A 14,833-nucleotide genomic window follows, 5' to 3' on the forward strand; every position below is an offset into this window, starting at 1 on the left:
TTCACCTCGATGTCCTGCCTTGGACCTGGTCACCCCGATGTCCTGCCTTGGACCTGGTCACCCTGATGTCCTGCCTTAGACCTGGTCACCTCGATGTCCTGCCTTGGACCTGGTCACCCCGATTTCCTGCCTTGGACCTGTTCACCTCGATGTCCTGCCTTGGACCTGTTCACCTCGATGTCCTGCCTTGGACCTGGTCACCCCGATGTCCTGCCTTGGACCTGGTCACACCGGTGTCCTGCCTTGGACCTGGTCACCCCGATGTCCTGCCTTGGACCTGTTCACCTCGATGTCCTGCCTTGGACCCGGTCACCCCGATGTCCTGCCTTGGACCCGGTCACCCCGATGTCCTGCCTTGGACCTGGTCACACCGATGTCCTGCCTTGGACCTGTTCACCTCGATGTCCTGCCTTGGACCTGGTCACCCCGATGTCCTGCCTTGGACCCGGTCACACCGATGTCCTGCCTTGGACCTGTTCACCTCGATGTCCTGCCTTGGACCTGGTCACACCGATGTCCTGCCTTGGACCTGTTCACCTCGATGTCCTGCCTTGGACCTGGTCACACCGATGTCCTGCCTTGGACCTGGTCACCCCGATGTCCTGCCTTGGACCTGTTCACCTCGATGTCCTGCCTTGGACCTGTTCACCTCGATGTCCTGCCTTGGACCTGGTCACACCGATGTCCTGCCTTGGACCTGGTCACCCTGATGTCCTGCCTTAGACCTGGTCACCTCGATGTCCTGCCTTGGACCTGGTCACCCCGATTTCCTGCCTTGGACCTGTTCACCTCAATGTCCTGCTTTGGACCTGGTCACCCCGATGTCCTGCCTTGGACCTGGTCACACCGGTGTCCTGCCTTGGACCTGGTCACACCGGTGTCCTGCCTTGGACCTGTTCACCTCGATGTCCTGCCTTGGACCTGTTCACCTCGATGTCCTGCTTTGGACCTGGTCACCCCGATGTCCTGCCTTGGACCTGGTCACACCGGTGTCCTGCCTTGGACCCGGTCACCTCGATGTCCTGCCTTGGACCTGGTCACCCCGATGTCCTGCCTTGGACCTGTTCACCTCGATGTCCTGCCTTGGACCTGGTCACACCGATGTCCTGCCTTGGACCTGGTCACCTCGATGTCCTGCCTTGGACCTGGTCACACCGGTGTCCTGCCTTGGACCTGGTCACCTCGATGTCCTGCCTTGGACCCGGTCACACCGATGTATTTTTTGCTCTCTCTGGTTCCCTCCTCCTCCTCCCATCAACAATAACGACATTTTAAAATAAAACCTTTCCATTATCATTACATATCTTATTTTAGACTCAGCGATATCATTTCTGGATCTCTGTGCTTCCCTATGCAATACAGACAGATCATGTCTGGTAGGAGCGGCCAGCAGGAGGCTGTACATAGCTTCCTGAAAACATCACAGCACCCGGCCTCAATACTCCTCTCAAGAGCCCTCAGCCCTGATGCAGTTATGCAAATATCAAAATGCCTTGATGGGTGGAGTCGGTCTGGAAGAGGGGGTGTTCCTAGGCAGGCTGCATTTGCATACAGACCACCCACTAGTGATGCTGAGTCTCCATGAATGAGAGAACTGAAATCCAACGAATGAAAGTGGGGATTGGGAAGGAAAGTGCTAGATGATGCTGGACGTCCTCTAGCCAGGAAATCTGACTTGCTGCAGCTTCTAATGCACATTGCAAGAAGCTCCCGGTGTGCAGTGACATCAGAGTAACCAGGGGAGGAGCCAGTACACCTCTGCAAGACTGAAGGGGAGGAGCCGGTACACCTCTGCAAGACTGAAGGGGAGGAGCCGGTACACCTCTGCAAGACTGAAGGGAATGAGCCGGTACACCTGTACAAGACTGAAGGGGAGGAGCCGGTACACCTCTGCAAGACTGAAGGGGAGGAGCCGGTACACCTCTGCAAGACTGAAGGGGAGGAGCCGGTACACCTCTGCAAGACTGAAGGGGAGGAGCCGGTACACCTCTGCAAGACTGAAGGGAATGAGCCGGTACACCTGTACAAGACTGAAGGGGAGGAGCCGGTACACCTCTGCAAGACTGAAGGGGAGGAGCCGGTACACCTCTGCAAGACTGAAGGGGAGGAGCCGGTACACCTGTACAAGACTGAAGGGGAGGAGCCGGTACACCTGTGTAAGACTGAAGGGGAGGAGCCGGTACACCTGTGCAAGACTGAAGGGGAGGAGCCGGTACACCTGTGCAAGACTGAAGGGGAGGAGCCGGTACACCTGTACAAGACTGAAGGGGAGGAGCCGGTACAGCTGTGCAAGACTGAAGGGGAGGAGCCGGTACACCTCTGCAAGACTGAAGGGGAGGAGCCGGTACACCTGTGCAAGACTGAAGGGGAGGAGCCGGTACACCTGTGCAAGACTGAAAGGGAGGAGCCAGTACACCTGTGCAAGACTGAAGGGGAGGAGCCGGTACACCTGGGCAAGACTGAAGGGGAGGAGCCAGTACACCTGTGCAAGACTGAAGGGGAGGAGCCGGTACACCTGGGCAAGACTGAAGGGGAGGAGCCGGTACACCTGTGCAAGACTGAAGGGGAGGAGCCGGTACACCTGTGCAAGACTGAAGGGGAGGAGCCGGTACACCTGTGCAAGACTGAAGGGGAGGAGCCGGTACACCTGTGCAAGACTGAAGGGGAGGAGCCGGAGGAAGGATACAAGAATATATAATGGCGTATTCAGTGTTGAATAGTAATGGGGGTGGGGAATCCCGGGCAGATTCGGTGGGAGTGAAGCTGCCGTACACCTGCAGATTTTCAGACGAATGTTTGAGAACCATTTCCCATCCTGCTCCTGAGAATTGTCTCGTTACAGAAAATGACCCACTGATGTTCCTAAATAAAAAATGTCCAACTCTACGAGTGTATGAGGATTGGTGGAGCCGGCCCTCGTCTTCCAAATAATAAAGCTTTATTGAGTAAAATGTGCGCACAGAATGGCTATGAGTAACTCTTATTGCTGAAACGCATACGCCATTCTGTGCGCACATTTTACTCAATAAAGCTTTATTATTTGGAAGACGAGGGCCGGCTCCACCAATCCTCATCATTCAGTCCCATCTGTGCCGGGGGACCCACAGAGCCGGAGCACCGACATTCCACCTCCGTGGGGACCCACAGAGCCGGAGCACCGACATTCCACCTCCGAGGGGACACACAGAGCTGGAGCACCGACATTCCACCTCCGTGGGGACACACAGAGCCGGAGCACCGACATTCCACTTCCGAGGGGACACACAGAGCCGGAGCACCGACATTCCACCTCCGTGGGGACACACAGAGCCGGAGCACCGACATTCCACCTCCGAGGGGACACACAGAGCCGGAGCACCAACATTCCACCTCCGAGGGGACGATCTCTGGCCGGAGCACCGACATTCCACCTCCGTGGGGACACACAGAGCCGGAGCACCGACATTCCACCTCCGTGGGGACACACAGAGCCGGAGCACCGACATTCCACCTCCGAGGGGACACACAGAGCTGGAGCACCGACATTCCACCTCCGAGGGGACAATCTCTGGCCGGAGCACCGACATTCCACCTCCGTGGGGACACACAGAGCCGGAGCACCGACATTCCACCTCCGAGGGGACACACAGAGCTGGAGCACCGACATTCCACCTCCGAGGGGACGATCTCTGGCCGGAGCACCGACATTCCACCTCCGTGGGGACACACAGAGCCGGAGCACCGACATTCCACCTCCGAGGGGACACACAGAGCTGGAGCACCGACATTCCACCTCCGTGGGGACACACAGAGCCGGAGCACCGACATTCCACTTCCGAGGGGACACACAGAGCCGGAGCACCGACATTCCACCTCCGTGGGGACACACAGAGCCGGAGCACCGACATTCCACCTCCGAGGGGACACACAGAGCCGGAGCACCAACATTCCACCTCCGAGGGGACGATCTCTGGCCGGAGCACCGACATTCCACCTCCGTGGGGACACACAGAGCCGGAGCACCGACATTCCACCTCCGTGGGGACACACAGAGCCGGAGCACCGACATTCCACCTCCGAGGGGACACACAGAGCTGGAGCACCGACATTCCACCTCCGAGGGGACAATCTCTGGCCGGAGCACCGACATTCCACCTCCGTGGGGACACACAGAGCCGGAGCACCGACATTCCACCTCCGAGGGGACACACAGAGCTGGAGCACCGACATTCCACCTCCGAGGGGACGATCTCTGGCCGGAGCACCGACATTCCACCTCCGTGGGGACACACAGAGCCGGAGCACCGACATTCCACCTCCGAGGGGACGATCTCAGGCCGGAGTACCAACATTCCACCTCCGAGGGGACGATCTCTGGCCGGAGCACCGACATTCCACCTCCGAGGGGACGATCTCTGGCCGGAGCATGATGACTGGTGTCCATGAAATACGAACATCTCACATTCCGGAACCTTCCCATTGTCCAAGAAGCAGAACTGGCCGTCAATGGGTGGAATTCTAACTTCAGCAAAAGGGAAATATTCGGAGACTTCCAAACATGCGAGGAGAACTCTCTGGGATGCGAGGAGAACTCTCTGCGATGCGAGGAGAACTCTCTGTGATGCGAGGAGAACTCTCTGCGATGCGAGGAGAACTCTCTGCGATGCGAGGAGAACTCTCTGCGATGCGAGGAGAACTCTCTGCGATGTGAGGAGAACTCTCTGCGATGTGAGGAGAACTCTCTGCGATGCGAGGAGAACTCTCTGGGATGCGAGGAGAACTCTCTGGGATGCGAGGAGAACTCCCTGCGATGTGAGGAGAACTCTCTGGGATGCGAGGAGAACTCTCTGGGATGCGAGGAGAACTCTCTGCGATGCGAGGAGAACTCTCTGGGATGCGAGGAGAACTCTCTGGGATGCGAGGAGAACTCTCTGGGATGCGAGGAGAACTCCCTGCGATGCGAGGAGAACTCTCTGCGATGCGAGGAGAACTCTGCGATGCGAGGAGAACTCTCTGCGGTGCGAGGAGAACTCTCTGCGATGCGAGGAGAACTCCCTGCGATGCGAGGAGAACTCTCTGCGATGTGAGGAGAACTCTCTGCGATGCGAGGAGAACTCTCTGCGGTGCGAGGAGAACTCTCTGCGATGCGAGGAGAACTCTCTGCGATGCGAGGACAACCTCCTGGGATGCGAGGAGAACTCTCTGCGACGCGAGGAGAACTCTCTGCGACGCGAGGAGAACTCTCTGGGATGCGAGGAGAACTCTCTGCGATGCGAGGAGAACTCTCTGCGATGCGAGGAGAACTCTCTGGGATGCGAGGAGAACTCCCTGCGATGTGAGGAGAACTCTCTGCGATGCGAGGAGAACTCTCTGGGATGCGAGGAGAACTCTCTGGGATGCGAGGAGAACTCCCTGCGATGCGAGGAGAACTCTCTGCGATGCGAGGAGAACTCTCTGCGATGCGAGGAGAACTCTCTGCGATGCGAGGAGAACTCCCTGCGATGCGAGGAGAACTCTCTGCGATGCGAGGAGAACTCTCTGCGATGCGAGGAGAACTCTCTGCGATGCGAGGAGAACTCCCTGCGATGCGAGGAGAACTCTCTGCGATGCGAGGACAACCTCCTGGGATGCGAGGAGAACTCTCTGCGACGCGAGGAGAACTCTCTGGGATGCGAGGAGAACTCTCTGGGATGCGAGGAGAACTCTCTGCGATGCGAGGAGAACTCTCTGCGATGCGAGGAGAACTCCCTGCGATGCGAGGAGAACTCTCTGCGATGCGAGGACAACCTCCTGGGATGCGAGGAGAACTCTCTGCGATGCGAGGAGAACTCTCTGCGATGCGAGGACAACCTCCTGGGATGCGAGGAGAACTCTCTGCGATGCGAGGAGAACTCTCTGCGATGCGAGGAGAACTCTCTGCGATGCGAGGAGATCTCTCTGCGATGCGAGGAGAACTCTCTGCGATGCGAGGAGAACTCTCTGCGATGCGAGGAGAACTCTCTGCGATGCGAGGAGAACTCCCTGCGATGCGAGGAGAACTCTCTGCGATGCGAGGAGAACTCTCTGCGATGCGAGGAGAACTCTCTGCGATGCGAGGAGAACTCTCTGCGATGCGAGGAGAACTCCCTGCGATGCGAGGAGAACTCTCTGCGATGCGAGGAGAACTCTCTGCGATGCGAGGAGAACTCTCTGCGATGCGAGGAGAACTCTCTGCGATGCGAGGAGAACTCTCTGCGACGCGAGGAGAACTCTCTGCGACGCGAGGAGAACTCTCTGCGACGCGAGGAGAACTCTCTGGGACGCGAGGAGAACTCTCTGCGATGCGAGGAGAACTCTCTGCGATGCGAGGAGAACTCTCTGGGATGCGAGGAGAACTCCCTGCGATGCGAGAACTCTCTGCGATGCGAGGAGAACTCCCTGCGATGCGAGGAGAACTCTCTGCGACGCGAGGAGAACTCTCTGCGATGCGAGGAGAACTCTCTGCGATGCGAGGAGAACTCTTTGCGATGCGAGGAGAACTCTCTGCGATGCGAGGAGAACTCTCTGTGATGCGAGGAGAACTCTCTGGGAGAGAACTCTTTGCGATGCGAGGAGAACTCTCTGCGATGCGAGGAGAACTCCCTGTGATGCGAGGAGAACTCTCTGCGATGCGAGGAGAACTCTCTGCGATGCGAGGAGAACTCTCTGCGACGCGAGGAGAACTCTCTGCGACGCGAGGAGAACTCTCTGCGACGCGAGGAGAACTCTCTGCGACGCGAGGAGAACTCTCTAGGATGCGAGGAGAACTCTCTGGGATGCGAGGAGAACTCCCTGCGATGCGAGAACTCTCTGCGATGCGAGGAGAACTCTCTGCGACGCGAGGAGAACTCTCTGCGACGCGAGGAGAACTCTCTGCGACGCGAGGAGAACTCTCTGCGACGCGAGGAGAACTCTCTGCGACGCGAGGAGAACTCTCTGCGACGCGAGGAGAACTCTCTGCGACGCGAGGAGAACTCTCTGCGACGCGAGGAGAACTCTCTGCGACGCGAGGAGAACTCTCTGCGACGCGAGGAGAACTCTCTGGGACGCGAGGAGAACTCTCTGCGACGCGAGGAGAACTCTCTGCGACGCGAGGAGAACTCTCTGCGACGCGAGGAGAACTCTCTGCGACGCGAGGAGAACTCTCTGGGATGCGAGGAGAACTCCCTGCGATGCGAGGAGAACTCTCTGCGATGCGAGGAGAACTCTCTGCGATGCGAGGAGAACTCTCTGTGATGCGAGGAGAACTCCCTGCGATGTGAGGAGAACTCCCTGCGATGCGAGGAGAACTCTCTGGGATGCGAGGAGAACTCTCTGGGATGCGAGGAGAACTCTCTGCGATGCGAGGAGAACTCTCTGGGATGCGAGGAGAACTCTCTGCGATACGAGGAGAACTCTCTGGGATGCGAGGAGAACTCTCTGCGATGCGAGGAGAACTCTCTGCGATGCGAGGAGAACTCTCTGCGATGCGAGGAGAACTCTCTGCGATGCGAGGAGAACTCCCTGCGATGCGAGGAGAACTCCCTGCGATGCGAGGAGAACTCTCTGGGATGCGAGGAGAACTCTCTGCGATGCGAGGAGAACTCTCTGTGATGCGAGGAGAACTCTCTGTGATGCGAGGAGAACTCTCTGCGATGCGAGGAGAACTCTCTGCGATGCGAGGAGAACTCCCTGCGATGCGAGGAGAACTCTCTGGGATGCGAGGAGAACTCTCTGTGATGCGAGGAGAACTCTCTGGGATGCGAGGAGAACTCTCTGCGATGCGAGGAGAACTCTCTGCGATGCGAGGAGAACTCCCTGCGATGCGAGGAGAACTCTCTGGGATGCGAGGAGAACTCTCTGCGACACGAGGAGAACTCTCTGTGATGCGAGGAGAACTCTCTGTGATGCGAGGAGAACTCTCTGGGATGCGAGGAGAACTCTCTGGGATGCGAGGAGAACTCTCTGCGATGCGAGGAGAACTCTCTGTGATGCGAGGAGAACTCTCTGCGACGCGAGGAGAACTCTCTGTGATGCGAGGAGAACTCTCTGCGATGCGAGGAGAACTCTCTGGGAGAGGAGAACTCTCTGTGACCTCCGCCGTTCTCCGCCGCTCCAGCCGAGGTGCAAACAAACAATTAGCCCATAATATGACTTCTTTTAATTCGATTTAATAATGGGCGGTAAAAGGATTAGGAAAGGTCGGGGCGGTCGGTGTGTACACAGGTGTGACGAGGAGGTCCGTGGAGGACGGCACCCTGCAGGTGATCTCCTCCCTGAGGGAACATCTGCTCCCAAATCCCGTTTCATGGCCAGATAAGGAGACTTCTCTCTGGAGAGTCCATGTTCTCCGGGTGAAAAGTTCACCTTCCCAAAGAAAGCCAACCGCTGGATTACAGCAGAGAAATGGAGGAGATTGTTCCAGGGTGACTACCAGAACGAAGTCCGGGGGATTCGGTGTCACTTCCATCGTCCGGACAGGAAACTCACGGGACTTAGCGAGGACCACGGCTGGAAAACCAAGATTTACTATGTCATAGGGAACCTCTACAGAGGGGAATCGTGCCTGAACTGTGCTGCAAATAATCAAAATACCAAGGTTCTTCCTGTGCCTAGGCACCCCTGATACCAGTGCGCTTCCTGTGCCTAGGCAGTCCTGATAACAGTGTGCTTCCTGTGCCTAGGCACCCCTGATACCAGTAAGCTTCCTGTGCCTAGGGACCCCTGATCACAGTGCGATTCCTGGGCCTAGGCAGTCCTGATAACAGTGCACTTCCTGTACCTAGGCAGTCCTGATAACAGTGCACTTCCTGTACCTAGGCAGTCCTGATAACAGTGCACTTCCTGTACCTAGGCAATCCTGATAACAGTGCACTTCCTGTGCCTAGGCACCCCTGATACCAGTACTCTTCATGTGCCTAGGCACCCCTGATACCAGTACGCTTCATGTGCCTAGGCACCCCTGATACCAGTACGCTTCATGTGCCTAGGCACTCCTTATACCAGTGCGCTTCCTGTGCCTAGGCACACCTGATACCAGTGCGCTTCCTGTGCCTAGGCAGTCCTGATAACAGTGTGCTTCCTGTGCCTAGGCACCCCTGATACCAGGACGCTTCCTGTGCCTAGGCACCCCTGATACCAGGACGCTTCCTGTGCCTAGGCACCCCTGATACCAGGACGCTTCCTGTGCCTAGGCACCCCTTATACTAGTAAGCTTCCTGTGCCTAGGGACCCCTGATCACAGGGCGCTTCCTGGGCCTAGGCAGTCCTGATAACAGTGCACTTCCTGTGTCTAGGCAGTCCTGATACCAGGGCGCTTTCTGTGCCTAGGCACCCCTGATTACAGTGTGCTTCCTGTGTCTAGGCAGTCCTGATACCAGGGCACTTCCTGTGCCTAGGCAGTCCTGATAACAGTGCCCTTCCTGTACCTAGGCAGTCCTGATAACAGTGCACTTCCTGTACCTAGGCAATCCTGATAACAGGGCACTTCCTGTGTCTAGGCAGTCCTGATACCAGGTCACTTCCTGTGCCTAGGCAGTCCTGATAACAGGGCACTTTCTGTACCTAGGCAGTCCTGATAACAGTGCACTTCCTGTGCCTAGGCAGTCCTGATAACAGTGCACTTCCTGTGCCTAGGCAGTCCTGATAACAGTGCACTTCCTGTGCCTAGGCAGTCCTGATAACAGTGCACTTCCTGTGCCTAGGCAGTCCTGATAACAGGGCACTTTCTGTACCTAGGCAGTCCTGATAACAGTGCACTTCCTGTGTCTAGGCAGTCCTGATACCAGGGCACTTCCTGTGCCTAGGCAGTCCCGTGCCTATAGCCTCATAGCTGTACTGTATATCTCCAGTGTGAGATCATCTACAGCACGGTTTCTCATCCAGGGTTCCTCCAGAGGTTCCTAGAGTAATGAGCAGTTTCTGCCTCTCAGGGGTGGAAGTGGTGGTGGGGAAGAGGGTGAAGGTGGTGGTGGGGAAGGGGGTGGAGGTGGTGGTGGGGAAGGGGGTGGATGTGGGGAAGGGGGTGGAGGTGGTGGTGGGGAAGGGGGTGGAGGTGGGGAAGGGGGTGGAGGTGGTGGTGGGGAAGGGGGTGGAGGTGGTGGTGGGGAAGAGGGTGGAGGTGGTGGTGGGGAAGAGGGTGGAAGTGGGGGTGGAAGTGGTGGTGGGGAAGGGGGTGGAAGTAGTGGTGGGGAAGGGGGTGGAAGTGGTGGTGCGGAAGGGGGTGGAGGTGCGGAAGGGGGTGGAGGTGGGGAAGGGGGTGGAGGTGGGTGGAAGTGGTGGTGGGGAAGAGGGTGGAAGTGGTGGTGGGGAAGAGGGTGGAAGTGGTGGTGGGGAAGAGGGTGGAAGTGGGGGTGGAAGTGGTGGTGGGGAAGGGGGTGGAGGTGGGGAAGGGGGTGGAGGTGGTGGTGGGGAAGGGGGTGGAGGTGGTGGGGAGGGAGGGGGTGGAGGTGGTGGGGAGGGAGGGGGTGGAGGTGGTGGTGGGGAAGGGGGTGGAGGTGGTGGTGGGGAAGGGGGTGGAGGTGGTGGTGGGGAAGAGGGTGGAGGTGGTGGTGGGGAAGAGGGTGGAAGTGGGGGTGGAAGTGGTGGTGGGGAAGGGGGTGGAAGTGGTGGTGGGGAAGGGGGTGGAAGTAGTGGTGGGGAAGGGGGTGGAAGTGGTGGTGCGGAAGGGGGTGGAGGTGCGGAAGGGGGTGGAGGTGGGGAAGGGGGTGGAGGTGGGTGGAAGTGGTGGTGGGGAAGAGGGTGGAAGTGGTGGTGGGGAAGAGGGTGGAAGTGGTGGTGGGGAAGAGGGTGGAAGTGGGGGTGGAAGTGGTGGTGGGGAAGGGGGTGGAGGTGGGGAAGGGGGTGGAGGTGGTGGTGGGGAAGGGGGTGGAGGTGGTGGGGAGGGAGGGGGTGGAGGTGGTGGGGAGGGAGGGGGTGGAGGTGGTGGTGGGGAAGGGGGTGGAGGTGGTGGTGGGGAAGGGGGTGGAAGTGGTGGTGGGGAAGGGGGTGGAAGTGGTGGTGGGGAAGGGGGTGGAAGTGGTGGTGGGGAAGGGGCTGGAGGTGGTGGTGGGGAAGGGGCTGGAGGTGGTGGTGGGGAAGGGGGTGGAAGTGGTGGTGGGGAAGGGGCTGGAGGTGGTGGTGGGGAAGGGAGTGGAAGTGGTGGTGGGGAAGGGGGTGGAAGTGGTGGTGGGGAAGGGGGTGGAGTTGGTGGTGGGGAAGGGGGTGGAAGTGGTGTTGGGGAAGGGGGTGGAAGTGGTGTTGGGGAAGGGGGTGGAAGTGGTGTTGGGGAAGGGGGTGGAAGTGGTGGTGGGGAAGGTAGCGGTGGGGAAGGTGGCGGTGGGGAAGGGGGTGGAAGTGGTGTTGGGGAAGGGGGTGGAAGTGGTGGTGGGGAAGGGAGTGGAAGTGGTGGTGGGGAAGGGAGTGGAAGTGGTGGTGGATAAGGGGGTGGAAGTGGTGGTGGGGAAGGTAGCGGTGGGGAAGGTAGCGGTGGGGAAGGTGGCGGTGGGGAAGGTGGCGGTGGGGAAGGGGGTGGAGGTGGCGGTGGGGAAGGGGGTGGAGGTGGCGGTGGGGAAGGGGGTGGAGGTGGCGGTGGGGAAGGGGGTGGAGGTGGCGGTGGGGAAGGTGGCGGTGGGGAAGGGGGTGGAGGTGGTGGTGGGTTGTTTGGGCCTTAGAGCTCAACCTGGACTCCTGTGAAGCCAATTATGTCAGGAACCAGAGCCTTCAAACTCTCTCGAGGAGCAAAGGAGACACTTCCATAAGAAAAGAACGTGTCGGCCACTTTTAGTTCCAGATATTGAGTACAAATCTCATTTTTGATTCTTTTGGTAGTTTAAAATGATTCCTTGTAAAACTTTTTTTTTTAAATAAGCATCTTGCCCGAAAGCTGAACCCATAAGATGTCTGCCGATAACTGCACTGCCCAAGGAGCTTATTCTTTACCCCCCTGGGATCCGGTATCACTTTGTTAGGGGCCCGACTTCCTCTGCTAAGCCCTGGGGCTGCCGTTCCACTATTTCCTGAGACTGCCTTTGTGGTTATTGAAGGGCCTAATCCCTGGACAGGTGGATGGCAGTCGTCGGGGTTCAGCCATCAATCTGGGAAAGTCACGTCCAGAGAAGGACATAGAGGAGGACATGAGGAGGACATGAGGAGGACATGAGGAGGACATGAGAAGGACATGAGGAGGACATGAGGACATGAGGAGGACATGAGGAGGACATGAGGAGGACATGAGGACATGAGAAGGACATGAGGAGGACATGAGAAGGACATGAGGAGGACATGAGAAGGACATGAGGAGGACATGAGGAGGACATGAGAAGGACATGAGAAGGACATGAGGAGGACATGAGGACATGAGGAGGACATGAGGAGGACATGAGGAGGACATGAGGCGGACATGAGGAGGACATGAGGAGGACATGAGGAGGACATGAGGAGGACATGAGGAGGACATGAGGAGGACATGAGGAGGACATGAGGAGGACATGAGAAGGACATGAGAAGGACATGAGGAGGACATGAGGAGGACATGAGGAGGACATGAGAAGGACATGAGAAGGACATGAGGAGGACATGAGGAGGACATGAGAAGGACATGAGAAGGACATGAGGAGGACATGAGGAGGACATGAGAAGGACATGAGAAGGACATGAGGAGGACATGAGGAGGACATGAGAAGGACATGAGAAGGACATGAGAAGGACATGAGAAGGACATGAGGACATGAGGAGGACATGAGAAGGACATGAGGAGGACATGAGGAGGACATGAGGAGGACATGAGGAGGACATGAGGAGGAGAGGGCATCTTGTCGGGTTGTCTTGTAGACATCAAGTTTAGGTGAACAGTAAAGGTTGAACTTTAAGCTTGGCATGCATGAAATTAAACTTTGCCAGATATAATCGAAGACCAAATCCTCGGCCACTGACCGAATGACACCATGGAGGGGATAAAAGCCAGATTGTCAGAACTCACATGAGATGTCATCACGGACCTCATTACCACAACTGTAAGGACAGAGATGATACAATACATGCACAGATAGCAGACGGTTCTCTTTCTGATGGGGAGATTGATTGCCCTCCCTCACATAAAAAAAAAGCCAAGGTAAACTAAAAAATCTGAAAAAAATTAAAAATTCTCCCTTTGTACCCGCAATGAGTGTGACCCCAATGAGTGTGACCCCAATGAGTGTGACCCCAATGAGTGTGACATCACAGCTCCTTCTCCCAGGATGATGGGAAAGCTGAGGCTCCCAAAGTTCCCTCAAGGAAGGTGGAGTGCCGGCTCTTCATATTGGAGATTCTCAGAGTTCTCGGGATCCCAGGAGAAAGCCCGGCAACATGAGCCTTGCCAGGAACATGCTGGACCTGTTTGTGTGACTGAGAGTGCTGGAGCCGGGATCTCAGACCTCAGGGTAGTAATCGGAGTCGGTGAAAGGAGTCCTTTGTTTTATTGGTGGAAATGTTTGGCGCTACGGCGATACCAGTAATAAAATAAATGACTTTGGATTGTGTTTGGGGATCCCAGTGACTGGAAGTTGCCATGTGTGTGGCTTGCATGGCCACCATTCAACCACTAGCCGGAGTTTGGATATATCTTCCATACCAGGAAGAGGTGTCCTTAGAAGAAACATTTGGTGGCGGCTCATGGTGCGAGGTTGCCAGCAGGGGCGGACTGAAAACTCATGGGGCCTCCGGGCAATAGGGGATCACAGGGCCCGTGTCCTTGACCACACTCAAAGCACACCCACAAAAGCCTATAAAAGGTACCAGGGGTATTTCATGGGGCCCCCTACAGACTCCGGGCCCTGGGGCAGTGCCCGAGTGCTAGAATGGTCAGTCCATCCCTGGTTGCCAGTCAGATTAACGAACGACTAGGATTGAATCTTCATAGGTAGCTTTGAAATAGAAAATTCAAGAATAGACTGCAAAGAATTTCTGAAAGTCCTTGGAGGACCAACTGTCCACAACCTACAATGGCCTTATCTGGAGGCCCATTGACTTTATCTCCAGTAATTAAAAGCCCATTAATGACCCCCACATCCTATTGTTAGGTGGGCTTAGAGGTGGCCAGGCATTGCCTGTCAGTTGGGTAATCTGCAAAGCCCCCTGATAGGCTGTCAGTGAGGCTGCCTGATTAGCTGGTTATCCCGGAGGGAACCCCCTGCTGCTTTTATCTCAGCAGAAGCCTGATGAGTGTGGAAGCTTCCCCCCCCAGGACCCCCTGTGAAGCTGTCCCAGCAGGTGCCCGCTGGCAATAGTTTAGTGTTACAGGCTAAGTGATCCCCGCAGGAGCCGCCCGCTGCTTTCACATACAGAAGGCAGTCAAAAGTCCAAAGCCTGAACTTGGAATGACCCCAACTGTAGAGTCACGGCGGGTTCATGGAGAGGCCAACCGCGCTTTATTAAACACAACTAATACCCTCAACAGATAACTTTCCGAAGAGAGAAATACGTTAACCCGCGACTCGCCGGAACCCGTCCAACCTGCTGGAACCTCCTCTGGAGAGGCACACCAGGCTGATCTTCTCCCACATTTACATTCAGTTTATGAGGCGCTGAGAGCTTCTCCTCCACACAGAACATCCACATGCCGGAGATTAGGAAGTCCACTATATAGTGCTGCCATATACCAGAGAGAGCCCCTCATCAGTCACACCAGACCCCCAACCCAGCGAGCTGACCATCCAACCCCACCACTGCACACCAACGAGGTCCTTCTACACCTCCACACCCCAGAGGAACCCTGAAAAATAACTTTTTGGGTCTCAAGGAACCCCACTAATATTAGTCCATTAGGGGTCAGTGGGAAGAACGTCCCTTACATTGGGGGTCAGTGGGAAGAATGTCCCTTACATTGGGGGGTCAGTGG

The 14,833-nt window shown here is 56.9% G+C and overlaps 1 protein-coding gene across 1 annotated transcript in view; it reads right to left on the bottom strand.

The window, feature by feature from the left end:
* LOC149434130 (intermembrane lipid transfer protein VPS13D-like) overlaps positions 1-14,833 on the bottom strand; it is a 126,731-nt gene that overhangs the window by 83,646 nt on the left and 28,252 nt on the right. The window lies entirely within an intron of this gene.

The sequence above is a fragment of the Staurois parvus genome, unplaced genomic scaffold (assembly GCF_062004578.1).
Source record: "Staurois parvus isolate SC_StPar_1 unplaced genomic scaffold, SC_StPar_1.0 ptg001825l, whole genome shotgun sequence".
In the NCBI taxonomy this organism is placed as follows: domain Eukaryota; kingdom Metazoa; phylum Chordata; class Amphibia; order Anura; family Ranidae; genus Staurois; species Staurois parvus.